We start from the raw sequence: 15,628 nt of genomic DNA, 5'->3' as shown, positions 1-15,628 counted from the left end.
TCTGGCGTTGGAGCAGGCGTGCTCCTTATTACAGTTTCTGTGGTTTTCTTACTCAGCTCCTTATGTAGCTTCTTTGCTCTAAGTATGAGCGGGAACACATATTCAACCAACGCATGTGTTTTCTCAGTAGGTTCTTTCGTGGCTTCTTCCGGTTCTTGAGGGATTCTGTCATGCCCCCTCTGCTTGGGTTCTCACCTGGCTTCTCTTGTTTATTTCCACTATTTTCTGGAGCCGGTCATACCTTAGGCAGTTTTTCTTTTACTGTTGATTTGGTCTGAGGTCCTGTAGCCATTGACACTTGCCCTTGTTCGTGTGCCTTCAGTGTGTGGGTGTGTGCCGTGGACAGTGCTATGTTATCATTCATTCCGAGCTGACCCTGTCTCCAGCTTTTCTCATCATTCATAACCTCAACCGTGTAGCTGTCACTATTTATTACATTCAGTTTCAGTTTGTTTGCTTTACCACCAGCTTTTCTAGGAACAGGTATGACGATATACGGTCTGGGTGCTTTTGTGGGACACAGATATTCTTTATCTAGTGGATGCACAGACAATGGGACACTCGGTGCACCGATAAAAAAGGCAGTTCTGATAGAGACAAAAACACAATAATAATCACTATGCATATACATATAATGGCTTTAAACGATAGCTTGCAGCATCTCCTTCCAGGGAAGCGGGGGCGCCCCTCCGCGGGTGGCAAAACTAAGTAACTGTTCTGGGCCCCCATGCCGATCAAGTCCATAGTCAATAGTTTATTTCCTTCCTTACTTTGATCTCGTTGCTCAAAAGGTTCAGCAAATACTAAAGTGACAAGTATTATTCAAATGTCCCCTTTATGGGTGTAACCAGTATTCTCGAGATATGCGGCACAGTACCGTTTAGCTAGACTATGGAGAAAGGTTAGACTACCGTCTTTATCATATTATTTTCATTTTGCATTTCTATAATAAACACAGTCCCAGGGCACCCCTCCAAATCACCATGGCCCTGAGGACATGCAGGGATCTGTTCTCAATGACACCATGAAGAGATGGATTCGCTACAAATCACACAAAAATAAAATGTCGAAAAAATAAAAATAAAAGTGAACATATGAGAAGGTAGGAAGAAATAAGAAAGTTGTTGAAAATGGAAAACACGATGGTGAAATACTTGTGTCCGTTCCTTCCAATTGGTTGTTCGTTGACACGTTGAATCGTAGTGTCTCTCTCCTCCATATGCGCCACAGCAGAAAGATGATAAAAAATAGAAGAAAAATACAGAAATAAAAATAAAAATAAAATACGAACACAATGTGGTTATCCTTGTTTCTGCTCTTCTCAATCTGTCCTATGTCAGCAGAATGGAGAACTTTGTCCTTGTTTTCTTACTCTGTCCTCGGCGGAAGGAAGATGAAGAGTTTTATCGTGGATCTCCCCCCCCAAAAGCTCTCCTCAGCAATGGATGTCCGTAATTGCTTCTCAGCTGCGAGACGATAGCTCTCAGGAGCCTGTTGAGTTGCGCGTTCTTTGCTGGGTCACTGAGGAAGGTGGGCACGTCGACATGGGTCTACCCACCAGTTCTGGAAAGTTCTCAATGAGGTGAAAGAAGACTCGGAATGCGTATCTGCTGTCTTCTGGTGTCAACAACATTCGCTCTTACTTTCTGGCCTCTAGATCACAGGCCCCTTTTTGTGCCATGAAAAGTCTTTGTACTTCCCTCGATCTGTCCCTCGGCGAACAGTCTCACAGGAATCTCCTTAGGAACTCTCGCTGGAAGTTGGACAGTTCCACTTGGTGCATATAACATAACGTTTTTTGGTTCTCAGAAATGTCTTATTTTACTACTTATCAGAGTCTTAGAGTTCATGTTCAATGCTTCGTGTGGTTCAACGTGTTCGAGTTACCACTGTCACTGCGGTTTCGGAATATATAATTCTCCTTTTGACCCTGCGCTTTTGGCTGCACAGAGTGTTCATTTGCTTGGTTTTGTCTCTTTCTGTGCATAAAGGAAAAGGTCAGTGTGGACACGATTTTCACAAACGGGCTCTTTTATTTTCTTCTCTGCTCATGCGTACTTCTTCCTCGCCATAGATCTTGTCAGCACATGCTGAGGTCCTTCCCTGTTGTCTGTAGATTCCTCCGAGGTGGATGCAGCAGGAGTGTTCTCTCCTATAAACGGTTTGATGTCGTTTAGGAAGATCCAGGCTCTTCTGCCCTCGATTTTGACAGCGGATGGGGTGCAGTTCTCTACGATGAAAGGGCCATTAAACCTTGGCTCGTCCCATTTTTTCCTTGTAAAATTCCGTACAAGGATGCTGTCGCCCGGGAAGACAAGGGGCACACGAAGGCTGTGAGCTGCGCCTGTATCAGCACTGTCTGTTGTGGTTTGTGCTGTGCTGTTCCCTTTACGCCGTCGCTGCAGCTGGTCTGAAATGACAGTGGTGCTGGATGTGAGACAGTCAAGGTAATCCTTCATCTCTGCTCCCAGAACCTCCCTAGCAGGCTGGGCATCACATCTAGCCCTGTCTTGGGGGGTAAGAGGGGTCCTCATCCTTCTACCAGTAACAATTTTGTGCAGCGTAAAATGATGGTAGGAGCCTGGTTGGTTCCGTAGAGCATACAATGCAAGTGGTAGACAGTGCAACCATCCCTTCTTTAATGTGAGCTTCAACTTGGCTATTCTCTCTTTTAACAGGCCGTTGAGCCGCTCACATATCCCATTTCCCTCTGGGTGATACGCCAACGAGAACTTGTGCTTTATACCAAGCAACAAGCTAATCTGTTCAAACACTGTGTTTACAAAATGGGGCCCATTATCTGATCTCATTACCGCGCACACCCCCATCCAGGGAACACTTCCCTCACAAGAGATTTTGTGGCACAGGCTGCATCGGGGTGTGCACAGGGACCTGGTTCTATCCATCTTGAGAAAGGACACACCACCACAATTATATAGCTGTACCCATTACACACCTGAATCATATCGACCAAATCGATATGTAGGTGCTGGAACGGTCCATTAGGTCTGGGAATTATTCCTCTCACTACTTTTAATGTGTGCCCAGAGGTGAATTGCTGACAAATTATGCAGTTGACCATAAAAAAATGCAACATGCTCTGCTAAATTCGGCGTGAACCAGTCTTCTGCGAGCGTTGCAGCAAGATTTTCTTTTGACATGTGTAAGGGGTAGTGGAGCTGTTCTAATGCTACCTTTAGAAGGGTGACAGGCATTACTGGTTTACCAGTGCTGTCTTGCCTCCATAATCCGTCAGAGGGGTTTAAGGAACACCCTCAACGCTTCCATAAATTTTTCTCCTCCTGGGGTGCCTCCCCTTGGAGCTCCATTAACTGAGTCTGCCCCATATTGCTATAGGCTTCTGGTGTGGCTCGCGCTACCATCATTCGTTCATGGGTACGTGCCACCTCCACGTCCATGATTGTTTCATTCTTGGATGCCATGCGCTACTATTTTGATTGATGGATTAGAGATGATCACCTCATAGGAGGATGCTCTCTGTGATGTCAATGCGTCTTTTGGCTTCTCCAATATGGCGAACAGTAAGTGCTTGACATACATTGTCATGGAGTACCCCATCACAATGGAAGATGCCTTTTCGATGGCAAAAACGGCGGCGGCCAGATTTTGTTCGCATGGGAAGTGGCCCTTCATAACCGGGTCCAAACTCCCGCTGTAATACGCTAGAGGTTTGCACCCCAGCGATGTTCGTTGAGCAAGTACTGCCGTCATAAAATTGCCATCGGTATGTGAGAACAGATAGAATTCTTCTGCATAATTAGGGATCCTGAGAACTGGGTCTTACAAATTGCCCCCTTGAGTTCTGAAAAACCCTTTTGCGATTGCCTCAGTCCACTCGATTTCTTCCTTTGTCGCTTGGGCCTTCTTCAGGGCCTGAAGCAAGGGCTTGGTGTACGAGCTGTAGTGAAAGACCCAAGCTCGGACATAATTGCACAGGCCTAAAAAGCTTTGCATTTGCTTGATCGTGCGTGGCTTGGCGGTGTTCATGATGGCTTCAGCTCTTTCTGGGGTTATCTTTTTCCCTTCAGGAGTGATTAGCTGCCCTATGTGCAGCACTTCCCGCTGACAGTATTGCAACTTTTCTTTATCAACTTTGTAACCCTTCTCAGCTAGTATCGTTAGTAGCTGGACAGAGTCACTCCTGCATTGCTCCTCAGTGGTGCTGCAGATCAGAATGTCATCTACATACTGCAAAACAACACTGTCTACCGCAATATTGCTTAGGTCCATTTGCAGGACTCTGTTAAAAATGGATGGGGACTCATAATACCCCTGTGGCAGCCTCGTGCTTTTCAGGCGCATTTGCCTAAACGTAAACGATGTTAAGTCTTGCGAGTCACGGTGCAACGGAATTGAGAAAAATGCATTTTTCAAATCAATCACCGTGAAATATTTTGCCTCAGTGGGTATGTTACACAAAATTGTAGACGGGTTAGGGACTAGAGGGAACTCAGCTTCGACAATATCGTTTAATGCCCTTAAATCCTGGATTAAACGCCAAGACCCGCCCTTTGATTTCTTGACGGGATAGATCACTGTGTTACAGTGTGATTCTGATGTCACTAGGATGCCCTGTTTCATCATGGCGGAAATTGTAATTGCGATCCCCTCATCCGCTTCTCTGGACATGGGATATTGTCGTGCTCTTGGTAGGAACGCTCCTGGCTTTAGTTTGATTTTCACTTCTCCCGCCCCCTTCAGGAGTCCTACGTCATAAGGCCCTGTTGTCCATACTGCGACAGGCACCTGGGCCATGTCCTCCTCAAAGTATTCTGGACGTATCATCGCCAGCATCATTCTCTGTCGCACTTCTCTTTTGATCATTTTGACCCAGAATACGAGACTTACTTCCACTCTTGTCTCTTCTAAGTCAGGGTGTTCTTCGAACAGATCGTCATCCGTGACATCAGTCACTCGATACCCTTCTTCAATGGCGATAATAGTGCACCATTGCCTTCCTTTGTCATCATATCCTTCTACCAGGACCACCTTCCCCTTAACAGCGGCAGATTGTATTTCCAAGGGAAATATTTGTCCCTATTCCTCATGCATGGGTATTCTTGGTCTAAATAGAAATTCGTCAGGGGTTCTCATAGGTTTGTCTGTGAGGCCTGGCAATCCCGCCATAAGCACTCGTACACCATATGCAAAAACTTCTGTCTCCAGCAGTATAGCTCTCATGGCTGCACGTCCAGAGTATGCTCTGATCATTTTGCACACATTAGAATAGTGTATTCGTGGCGTGGAGCACACTATATCATCCTCAGTAAATGAGATTGTCATATTCAACTTTGTCATCAAATCTCGACCCATGATGTTTACTGGGGACTGATGTGAGTACAATAAGGGCACATTCATTTCACGCTCTCCCACTGAGACTGGGAGTGTGTCTGTAAAGGGAACTTTGCTATGAGCTCCAGTGAAACTCTGAGTATCTATAGCCTCGCCGGACAAGGAAAACTTGCCTTCTCGTATGCACGAACGCGTCGCACCCGTGTCAACTAAGAAGGAATATTCTTTACCCCCCTATGGTGACATTTACCCTGGGTTCCCTATTGGGGTCTGGTGTCACTGATAGGATAGAGCACATCAGAGTTTCCCGTGGGATGTCCTATTTTATGTATAGGTTCGAGCCACTGTAAGTTTGTGGAATACCCCCATTCCCGGGATTAGTTCCTCCTCCATTGTTCATTCCTTGTGGCACCGGCGGCGGTGTCTGTTGGGGCTGCCCCTGTTGCAAGTTCCCCATGTTTGAATGTTGAAACCCTTGTGCACCTTTCTGCAAGCTTGCTGCCTACTGCTGCACTATGTGGCCCTGCGCACTGCCTTGTTGCGGGGCGGCAGGCTGATTCACCATACCTGCTCCCATTCCTTGGACATTTTGCCACATGCCTTGGTTTCTGCACATGCACGCCACATGTCCTGTCATTCTGCACAGCCAGCATACTGGCGGTGGTCGGACCATCTGCCCATCCGGCATGGCTTGACCGCTCATCTGTTCATTCTGAGATCTGCCTTGGTTATTTTGAAAACCTCCCTGATTACCATGGAAACCTCCCTGGCCACCTTGCCATACTCTTCCTCTAAATCCTCTACCCCTTGGGTAATATCCCGTATTCGCTTGGTTATTTACTTGCTGCGTGCTGGGCTGGGGTGGGCTGGTCAACATGGCTCCCTCGAGAGTATACTTCGAGAGTTTCTTTTGTACCAGCTTCGCTTCTTCCCCCTTACGGGTTGCTTCCTTTTTTCGGTTCTTTTCTTCTAACAATCTGCAGTAGTATGCAATTGTCGATTGAATTTCGGCCCACGATTTGGCTTCGATCCCTACCAATTTTTTTAGCTGTTTTTGCACCGGTTCAGGCAACCCTTGACACGGTATGTGGTAGAAGACAGGGATAGACTTTGACCAAGACTCATGCGTTTCGAGCACCCACGCGTCTTGAAAATTTTGGATATAAATCAACGGATTCTCTGACTCTTTCATTTTCCGAGTCATTATAGTTCCCATGTCGGATGTGTCTGGGTACAGCGTTCGCAGCGCTTTCCACACTGCTGCTCTACAATTATTAAACAGTGCTCCATCACGGGTAGTGTTAGTTATCGTTACCCTTGGATACCCAGCCCGTTTCCACACATCGTCAGCCCTTTCACCAAGTATGGCGATTAGGAGGCCCTTGATGTCCACTATAGCTAAGGTGACTCCCCCGGTCATCTTTTCTAACTCGTGTATCCATTTCCCAGCCCCCGATGTCAGCATTGGAAGCTTATTTGTTAAGTTTTATCGGTCCATGTGTGGCCATGGAATGTATTGTGGCCTCACTCCCCATTTTTCTAGCAGCGGGAATTGAAAGGCACAATCTTCCTTTTCCTTTCCCCCACTCCTCCCGTCTTCTGGGGGGGCAGTATTATCACCTTGCCGTCATCCCGGTAATGCCCTGAATCTGCCTGTATAGGTGGATGCTGGCTCCCCCCTCTGATCGCGGGGTGTTCCCTCATGTTTGCCATGTGCCTTGGTAGGCTTCGATGTTCTAGGTTCAGATTCACTGGCGTCGGACCATCGTACCCCTTGGCCTCGAGGGAGCGGCTTTTCACATCGCCTCCCTTCCTCCTGTGCCTCGTCCTCCGTATCCCCACCGGAGTCAGACTCTGAATAGTCCCAGTTTACACAACTTCTTGCATCATCTTCGTTCTGTCCAATTTCTAATCTATCTAGGGACAGTTCCCTACTCCCACTACTTCGAGTAACATCCTCAGTGTCATATAGCTGAGTGCTCTCTAAGCGCTCATCTTCCCTTCCCCCTTGGTAGGCTACTTCTAGTCCCATATCATCATATATTTTGTCAATCGTTTCCCCGAAGCTTCTGGTATCGAAGTCATCATCAATATTTATCCTGCTTGTACCTGGTATCGCATCGCTTGCAGGAAATAATTCTTCTATGTCTTCCCATTCTACTGTAGGATTGGGTTTAACGACTACCCACTCCAAATACTCAAGATCTCGTGCCCTTTGCCTACGTTTTCGTTCCAATTCCTCATCTATCTCCTTTCGCTTTTTCGCTTCTTCTCTAGCCTTATCTACTTCCCTCATTCGTTCATTTCTACGTTCCTTTGCCCTTCCACTCTCCTCGTCTTCCTGCTTTTTCACCTTCCTTTCGTGCACTCTCCTTTCTTCTTCAAACTTTAACATGCTCAGCCTGTATTTTTCATAGGCTGCATACTGTATGCGACTGAGCGGTATTCCGTGCTCTTTGCGATATAGTTTTTCTCGCCTTAATCTATCCTTCTTTCTCGTCCTTTCATCCCTTCGTTCTTTCTTCTTTCTTTGCTCTTCATCGTGCCTTTCTCTCCTCCGCACACTATTACTTCCCTTTCCATCTAGCTTTAATAGTATCTGTCCTCCCATCCATTCGTCTTTTGCAAATGCTGTCTCATCACTTCCTTTCCGCTTCTTTCCCTCTCGCTCTTTATCGAGAGGTGCACTAGCCTATGCCTGATTCTTACTACTATCGCCGCGCCTCTCCTTGTCCATCGGGAATGTGGAGGCCGAATCAATTACCTGCTCCTGTTCTTTAGTTTCGTCACTACCACATGTAGGTGACTCATATGCGGGGTTACTGTACCCTGTGGCTGCTTTGAGATGTCGTAGACCCTCTGATTTGCTTCCCTCAATGACTGGTTCTGGCAGGGCTGGTGGCGCGGTAGGCGTCTCACCCCCCCTCCGTACATTCGTTTAATATCCAGTCTGCAGGTGGTTCTTCTTCCTTCGTTTGCTCAAACATCTTCCAAAGTTCGAGAACAGCAAGGAGTTTCTCAAGCTTCTTGCCAGTATATGTGGCATGTAGGAAGGTTGTCATGTGCTGTAAAACAGCCTTAGACAAGGACCCATTCTGTGGCCAAGGCATAAACATCTTATTGGCAGTACCCTTAATCCACTCCTGGCTATATTTCTTCAATTTTATTGCATGATTGGGCAGTTGCTTGCAAAAGTGCGCAAGTGGGGTAACCTCTTCCATTTTTTAACTTCGACACCAACAATATTTACACAGTCTTTTAATCCTCCCACTAGTATGAGCGAGCACCACAACCTCAAGCTCCAATCCACTTCTTCCCGCCAAAATTTATACCATCAATTAACTCAAAAGAAACCATCAATTCACTGGCGATTCCCTCTTCGTTACAGAATTGCATAAGGCCAAAATGCATTTCTCTCAATCACCAATACAATTGTTGTACATTTAACATGCAGTAAGACACATATGACAGACACTTGACAGACTAGACAGACACCAGCTGGTCATACATGTACCTGCCTTCTAATTAATACCCCACCATGGGATTTGAACAAACCCTGTTAATTCCGTCTTTAAATGTAATTGTAGCCTAAATTGTCCCAGCTCTGTGGGCTCTGGGTTCATGTTCCTTCTGACCACTCTTTAAAGGGCAGGAACAAGGCAAAATCTCATTTTTCTCTCGGGTGTCCCCCCGGTATTCTTTTACATTTTAGCTCAGGTGCCCCCCTGGTATTCTCTTACGTTTTAGCTGAGGTGCCCCCCTGGTATTCTGTTTCGTTTTAGCTCAGGTGCCCCCTGGTATTCCTCTTTAAATATGTTTTTCTTTTTATACTCGTGTCATTAACCCTTTAAATATATATCGTCTACTCTACCTCTAGTTACTTTATTTTTTCTCTGCCACCCTTCATTATCTTTCCCCTACTTACTCTAATGCCTATGAGACATTTGCCAAGGTAACAAGTTTCATTGTTTCACTCACCAATCACCTCTTTTCCTCTCTGGAACTTCAGGATCACCGCCCCTTCCTCTTCCCGCTTTTAACGTTTTCGCCCGATCCGCTGCCCGTGGGAATGAGAAGGCTTATGCTTGGAAAGGCGGATTCCTTCAGACCCACTGCAGATTTTTTTGAAATTCTTTACTCTATCATTGTCCACGGGGAGCTTCTCGGCCTACTCAGCCGGAATGGCGAAAGGACTCGTGATGTAACCGAAGGCCCAGAGTTACTTCGTGCCGTTGGTCTAATGGTGCCTTATAACTATATTAATCGATCATCCATAATCGATGGCCGAAACCATCCTCTGCTACCAAGTGTTCAAGGAGGAGAGGAAATTACTGACGGGCCCATTGGTCAGTACTCAACCCCGAGAACTTGTAATACTGGATAGCTGCACCATGTGAGGACAGGGTGCAGGATTCACATACTCCAGCACATCTAAAAAATCAGGACTCAGTAAGTTGACAAAGGGAAGTCTGTTTAATGATACATACATCAGCATATGGATATCAGCAGCATTGCAAACACCTGTCTCGCCCCGACTTCCCCGAACTTTAGTTCAACAGCCGTTTTTATAGGCTAAACTCGTCATCATTGACGTCTAATTCTACAAAAAATCATCACGCAATATAATTTGTTGGGAAAGGTTACTTAAGTATAGGTGTTATATCTGTATATGACAATAGAGCATGCAGATTGGTTAACTCTTATCTGATGGGCGTCTACGCCCATCCCTCTACATCACACGTGATGGACATCACTATAAGTACAACGTCCTATTGGTTACAGCGTCCCTAGATTACATGGTCCATTGTGATTGGGCAAGTTACACCCCTAACCATAAATCTCCACTTTAATTAGCAGCATGCAGGATGGACACCCAGGTGCCTAGTGTCCCAAGATTCACCCTGCCTTTCTTCCATCAATCAGTGGTTTTAGGGTGATGTGTCAATTAGTTGGCTAAGGAAGGCCTCGAAACTGTAGTCTCTTATCAGGAAAAGTTATGGCACCCCTTGGATCTGGGTGACATCAGACAGTGGTACATCTTCCCGCTTGGCTGGTCACGTGTTGGTTCACCGTGAATCTGCTTCAGTTTCCAGCTTTTCGTGTATTTAATTCTCCATGTAGCTCCACCACCTGCCCGGGCCTCCTTATCTTGACCCTCACAGGGCAGGCTGGTATGCTCTGAAGTTTCGATTCTCCTTAACTGAAGCTTGCCTCCCTCTCTTGGGTTGACTACGATTTCCCAGGCCTGACCCCGTCCTTTTTTGAGTTTCGATTCCTCTCTTTCCCCTGGCTTGGGCTTTGATATGAAATCCGACCAGTTAGGCCTTGGCCGCCTAGGCGTACTTCTGCTTTTACAAAATTTAGTTGCACGTGTACATTGTGCCTTATTGAGGTAGATATATGGTTGCCGTTTGACGCTCTATCTTCTACTAAGCATTGCAAGCAGTATCGATTTCTTAGCATCTTGCGTTTCAAGCCTATTTACACACGTTTAACAGGTCTATTCTTTCATCTTGGTTCTTTCGCTATGACGTTTCTTACGTTTTAACATTGTGTTGTCCTTCGTGTCTCTTGCACCTGTTTTCATGGATACACTCGTTCGCGTGTTGCCTTTTCTCATGCGTTAGTCTGTCCAGGCCCTCTTCTCATCATCATTTGCCTTCTATCAGGGCTCTTTGTGTCTCCTCATGGACAGCCTGTAAATACTCATCGTTTCGTATTAGCGGCTGGTATGGTTGTCTGATTGGGTACCGTGCTGCCCAGGGCAGTCTGCTTATTGGCATTTCAAAAGGTACTGATCTTCTAATGTACACAGGGCAGAGGCCCAATGCGGCTCTCTGTTGGTTAAGTTGCTCCTCATACGTCACATACCTTGGCGAGTATTTTACTGGCAATTCGCAATGGGGGGCAGGGGTGCGGGCCTTATCTGGAACCTCCTCTATACGTGCAACACATATTAAAATTAAATCATAACCAAATGTTGTTTTGTGTGGGCTATGGGTCTCCATTTTCCTGATGCAAAACCTGTGCCTCTGAATCACCCGTATGTTGAACCCCATTCCTTCCATCACTCCATCTATGATGTTCTTTTGTTAGATTTCCTACTTGGGTACACACACTTTTCTTGCGGGATGGGGTGCCAATGGGGTGGCAATGGGGCTGGCATTGTGGATTTGCCACAAAGATAGTCAAGGTCTGTGTCTCTCAAGTAAGATAAATTTTACCTTTTTCAGACGTAGTTTGCACACTTTCGTTGTTCTGTTGGGCACTCATGACTTGGAAACAATTCTCCAGCATGTAAGGGTCTGTTTGATAGGCCATTTCTAGTGACCCAGAAGTGTGCTCGATAATTGCATTGATAGGTGGAGTTGCTAAGCATGATTTATTGTTCTTCATAAAGATAGGGGCAACGTTAAGCTCTTTCGTCAATGGTTCCACTTTGTCTGGGGAAGTTACACCCTTTGGATACTTACATGTGATCTTGGTGTGAACAAGGCATGTACACATTTTAGTTTGGTGCTGTTCTTGATGTTCCATCTCTTCTTATTTTGAGATTTCTGTTCTGGAGGTTCCCTTCATTGACCGGCCATATCCCCTCACCCCTTCTTTTTCGTTTTCCTTTTTTATTTTTGATATCATTGAAATTACATGCTCCGGTGTAAGGGTCACTGGTAGGACAGACACCTCTCTCACCTCCCTTTCCCCACTTTTTATCATTTTGCATGGGAGATGTGTGGACCTTATACATTCTTCCAAACCTTACTGATAGAGGGGTGCGTCATCAAAGTTGTTATAAGCTTGTAAGTTTGCTCTGTCTCCGACATTTCCTCCCTTGTCTCCAACAGTCTTTGTAGCCAGACTTGCTTATATATCATCCAGTTGAGACATCGAAGTTGCTGATACCACCTTCTTGTTATTTTGGGGCACTCAGTGGTGCTTCAGTTTTGCATTGATTTGCTCAAAGGAGCCTAAAATATTGGTATTCGCTGCTGTCTTTAGTCCATCAATAGATGAATTGCAACACATTCCGTTGTGATATACCCGAGTGGGTCTGCACTTCACCCTTTAGGAGCTCAAAAACCTTCACCAGTGAATGTAGCACAAAGTGCAGCGAAGAGAGGGTGATTTCAGTAGAGTTTTTAATAGGCTCCATTTGTACATCCAAAGATTGTTTTGCCATCTGTCTAAGTTGGATTCAGTCAGTGGTACCACTTGCCCCTTTCGGTCAGTCCATAGTGTTGTATACGACCCCTACAACCGGGATCACTGAAATAGGACTCAAGCGGAGCTCATTTTCTGAGCCAGTGTGGGGCATGTTGTTGACAGAGAGGGGTAGGCCATTCTGTGCAGGGTTAATGATACTTTCCTCTAGATTTATTCCAATCACCTTGGTCAGATTTGACCCCTCAGCCAACCGTAGTTCCCCTAGACTCAGAATGCACACTTTGGTAAAGATGTCAGTTATTGTCCGCTTTATCGAGGATGCCTACATGGTGAAGTCATTTACTGCCGTTTGGGGGAGAGCCTATAAATCCCCTGTCAAGGGGCGGGGATCAGGTTTCATTAGACATGTCACCATCTTGGCAACCAGGAGTCAAAGGCTGGTGCCTTGCCATAGCTTCCATTTGCATTTCTTGTTTGGCAGTCTCCCCGATCTCCCGCGTAATTGATATCATCAATCTGTATGGCTCTTGGGTCATTGCAGAGGCAGACACTCTGCAGGTTATACTGATTATGCATTTCCCGCCACTGCTGCAGCTACCCAACTGTTCAGTTGTGTGGTCACAAATGATATTGACTCGAAGTTCAATAAAAACGACTTCAAAATACAATGTAGCTTGTATTTGAAATCAAAGCAAATCATACAATATTTAGAGATGCGTCAACATGTTGCAGTGCTACTGTGTTACCGGTATTGTCATGATGTTTACAATTAATTCATAATCCATGAATCAATAAATCATTTAAAAGTATTATTGTAGTTGTTACATTTAAAGTATGGCATGGTATAGATTACTCTGGAGCCTCAGGTGACCCAAGTAGCTTTACTGGGTTCATAAGTTACATGTAGATACATAAGGAGTACGTAAGGTATATTCAAGACAAGTTCTTAATATAAGAGCGACATCCACCGGTCCCCCAGTGCACAAGCTTCAGTTCCCAACTGACTCTCTGGAATCACAGCAGGTTTACATCATGACATTATAGACAGCCAACACTCCATACTCAACACTCCAAGCTCAGACAGACACATCAGAAACAACCAGATAGTGTAAAAGCCAACAGTAGTCTCAGAAAGTGAACAAATAGACTGATTCACTCACCCCTTTTTTGCCCATGACAGTGCCTGCTGTCAGAGCTTTCTCAGCTTTCAGCATTTTAATGCCGTCAATCAAATGGAACACACACTCAGTGTGCGTTTGTTTGCAGTTTAGTTTCACTTTTGCACCCAGTGAAAACAAATTGACCAAGTCCTCTTGTTACAAGCCTTCACCACTGCTGCCACATGTGAAGAATATATGAGTACTCATCCTGGGTGTATTTCCTCACTCCCTCCTCTCCTCTCACTCGCGATAACTGTGGACAATGGCCAGCTATGTCTGCCGCTATGCTGATGCTTCGGGAAGGGCTTCTGTTCAACTTTTCCACCGCCGCACGTCCAGCTCCGCCTCAAGCCTCTCTCAGCATCTCTCAACAATAGCAGCAATTACAATACTGCGGACAACTGGCAGCTACATCTGCCGCTACGGAATATTTAATTTTCACATGTTTATTGGAGGAAAGAATAGATTTAAGATTTTTAACATAGTACCACTTCTTGCCTATGTCTGACACTGGCTTTCTTAGTTTATATAGCCATTGGGTTACCACAATATCCATGATGTATATTATGCCCTTGTGTCAATAAATATATTGTTTGTGCTGATGAATGTAGCGGAGTGAGTTGCTGAGTGTTCTACGGTGTTCCCTGGAAGTCTGTTTTTGCTGTCCATTCAGCGACATTCGTGACAGCCTCTACAAGTCTTTATCAACTCAGCCGCACACACAGAGCGTGTAGCAGAGTGCGTTTCTGAGTGTTCTACGGTGTTCCCTGGAAGTCTGTTTTTGCTGTCCATGCAGCAATGTTCGTGACAGCCTCTACAACTCTTTATCAACTCAGCCGCACATGCGGAGCATGTAGCGGAGTGAGTTGCTGAGTGTTCTACGGTGTTCAATGAGGGTCGCAAGCCGTGAGTAAACTTCCCCTCTATTTGACTGTTCTCATTCACGGACTATATTCAGTCAATCTAATCTTGTGATTTGCAAACATTCTACTTTCTTTGACTGCCAGTAATAGTAGTAAAGTAAGCCTTTGTCTGGTGAAATACATGGAAGTGATTGGAATTGAGACCCCCTTCCTCTCACTCCTCCTGTGTCTTGGTGCTTTACTATGCCGTGGAAAGCACAAGGTAGGAATAAACATTATAACCTCTGCAAAACAAAACTTTATGGAAAAAACAACTAAACCCAAGCTGCGTCTATGTGCACTGAATCGCCAGCTCATGGGGAAAAGGTGGAGATGAGTAAAGGTCCTAAGAAATCCACCATATTACCTGCCAGATCTCCTCTCCAAATAATTGACTTTTATAAACCTAACGAGGTTTATAAAACCTGATCTTCCTGCCTGCTGCTCTTTTTCAACACCTAGCAAGTCCTGCCCACCTGGTGCCTTCCTGTTTGCCGCTCTTTTTCCTTACTTAAGGAGCCCTCCAGCCTCTTTTCCTTTGCAGATGGGAAGCAGGTGCAAGTGGATCTAGGTCACCTGGCCTAAGCCCCGCCCACCTGGTGCCTTCCTGTTTGCTGCTCTTTTTCACCATTTCGAAAGCCCCGCCCACCTGGTGCCTTCCTGTTTGCCGCTCTTTTTCATCACTTAGCAAGCCCCGCCCACCCGGTGCCTTCCTATTTGCAGCTCTTTTTCACCACTTAGCAAGCCCCGCCCACCTGGTGTCTTCCCATTTGCTGCTCTTTTTCACCACTTAGCAAGCCCCGCCCACTTGGTGCCTTCCTGTTTGCCGCTCTTTTTCCTTACTTAAGGAGCCCCGAGCCTCTTTTCCTTTGCAGATGGGGAACAGGTGCAAGTGGATCTAGGTCACCTGGCTTAAGCCCCGCCCACCTGGTGCCTTCCTATTTGCAGCTCTTTTTCACCACTTAGCAAGCCCCGCCCACCTGGTGTCTTCCCATTTGCTGCTCTTTTTCACCACTTAGCAAGCCCCGCCCACTTGGTGCCTTCCTGTTTGCCGCTCCTTTTCCCTACTTAAGGAGCCCTCCAGCCTCT

Source organism: Ambystoma mexicanum, chromosome 6p, assembly GCF_040938575.1.
Source record: "Ambystoma mexicanum isolate Mex_15411 chromosome 6p, UKY_AmexF1_1, whole genome shotgun sequence".
NCBI classification, from domain to species: Eukaryota; Metazoa; Chordata; class Amphibia; order Caudata; family Ambystomatidae; genus Ambystoma; species Ambystoma mexicanum.
This window is presented reverse-complemented; position numbering follows the sequence as displayed.